We start from the raw sequence: 2,221 nt of genomic DNA on the forward strand, positions 1-2,221 counted from the left end.
CCTCCCCCTACAGCTCCCTCCTCCTCCTCACCGCCTCCCTACCCTGCTGCACCTCCCCCGCCTCCCTCCCCCCGTCTCTCTCCCCCGTTGCACATCCCTCCTCCTTCTTCGGTCCCCCTTTGCTCCCTTCTCCGCTCCGTCGCCGGCGTCGTCCCGAGGAACTTCGCATGGGTACATTAATATTAACTCTTTTCTGTAACATGTTAACTCTTTTCTGTAACATGTTAACTCTTTTCTGTAAAATGTTAACTCTTACAGCTAACATGTTAGCTGTAAGAGTTAACATATTAGCTGTTACAGTTAACATGTTAGCTGTAAGAGTTAACATGTTAGATATAAGAATTAACATGTTATCTGTAAGAGTTAACATGTTACAGAAAAAAGTTAGCATTTTACAGAAAAGAGTTAACATGTTACAGAAAAGAGTTAACATGTTACAGAAAAGAGTTAACATCCACTGACATGAGAAAGAGGAGGGTAAATTCGGGATTTAAGTCAGCTGATATGTCTAATCATGAGCTGGCATGTCTAATCAACTGCTGAAATGAGCTGGAATCATGATGGAGGAGTGATGGAGGGGCTTGGACACATTTTTTTTTAAAAAGGAGGGGCTAAAGAACATTAAAAAAAATAGGAGGGGCTAGGGTACATTGAAAATATAAATTTGAGGTCTAGAAGCAATTTTTCCAAAATAATAATGTGAAACAACTTCGACGCTCCGACCTCTCCAACCTTTTGACTTTCCGAGTACTGATGGCAATTATGTAAATATGAGCCGAAAAATCCCTATCGCAAAAGAAATTATTTTTAAGGATGCGGTTGTCCACTTTGTGATCCACGGTTGTTAACTTAATTGGTTTTTCTATATCACAAAGTTTTTTTTTGGAATATGGTTGTCTGCCTTGTGTTCCACGAGTATTAATTTAAATGGTTCGTCTAACGGGCGATCATGGACATTTAATGGGAGATGAAAGAGACTTTTCTTTTTGGGTGGTGCTACTGGGCATATTTGGTTCGGTTCAGTTTTAAGCTCAATCTGTATCCAATCCGAATTTTTTGGATTCTCAAAACTCTCATCCAGATCCAGATTTTTCTATTTCATCCGAATATTCGGCCCAACCGAAATTCGGTTCGGTTCGGATCGGTTTCGGTTTTGAACCGAATTAACACCATTTCACAAAAATCAGGGCAAGTTTCACAAAACTTTCACTTGCAGGTGGATATTCCAGTAAGATCACCATCATGTTGCTCATATAATCAGAAAATAACTTTGTTACATAAGAATAACGTTATTGTAACAACTTTGTTTCTCTTAGGAGCAAAATTATGTTATCATACAAAATTTCACATGCAGATTCAAAAACTTCCTTGAAATAACCAGGTCCCTAATTTCAACAAAGCAGGTGGATATTCCAGTAAGATCACCATCATGACAGTAATTAACTAATTATCCAAACCTTACGAATGACCTCCCTCGATTATGCTATTCAGATTGCCCTGAGAAATAAATTAGAGCAAACCAGAGTTTCTAAATCTTATACACATCTTTGTTTTCCCTCTTTTTTTAAGCAAACAAACAGAAACAGCCCCTTATAGGGAAAAAAACTAGAAAATGCAAACTTTGCGGGAGCAAAATCAAAATAAACCAAATCGAAACTTCAATCTAAGACTCTATAGACCACCGTCCCCTCCTCCCTCTAAAAAACAAAATCAAAAAGCAGATCTGCGATTTTAGGCTGCGGGCCTGCGGCCCCCTCCTCCCTCTAAAAACCGAAGACCTCGCGTCGGTCATCGGGGATGATGGGATCGCGGATGCTGCGGTCGGTGGGGAGATCAGTTGTCGCCTGCGTGAAGGAGAAACAGATTGAAGTAGGGTTTTTCTTGAGTTTCTAAAGTTTTTAGAAAGAAATACAAGAATCTTAAGGAGAGAGAAGAGAAGAATTACCTTCGTCGAAAATTTGGATGTAGTTTGGAGATGAAAATGGCAGAGCCGCAGAGAGTCAGAGTCTTGAGAGAACCGGAGAGGCGAGAGGGGAGAGGCGGTGTCGTGGGAGTCTGGGAGAAATGGAGAATTGGAGATAGGGTTAAGGTTTTTTGTATTTATATTTAGGGAATTCGGGTCGGTTTTTTTGGGCGGTTCTTTGGTTCAAACCGGATCCAGACCGGTTTAATCTGGTTCGGGCGGTTTAAAGCATTATTCTCATCCATTTAATTCGGTTCG

This window comes from Asparagus officinalis, chromosome 7, assembly GCF_001876935.1.
Source record: "Asparagus officinalis chromosome 7, Aspof.V1, whole genome shotgun sequence".
In the NCBI taxonomy this organism is placed as follows: domain Eukaryota; kingdom Viridiplantae; phylum Streptophyta; class Magnoliopsida; order Asparagales; family Asparagaceae; genus Asparagus; species Asparagus officinalis.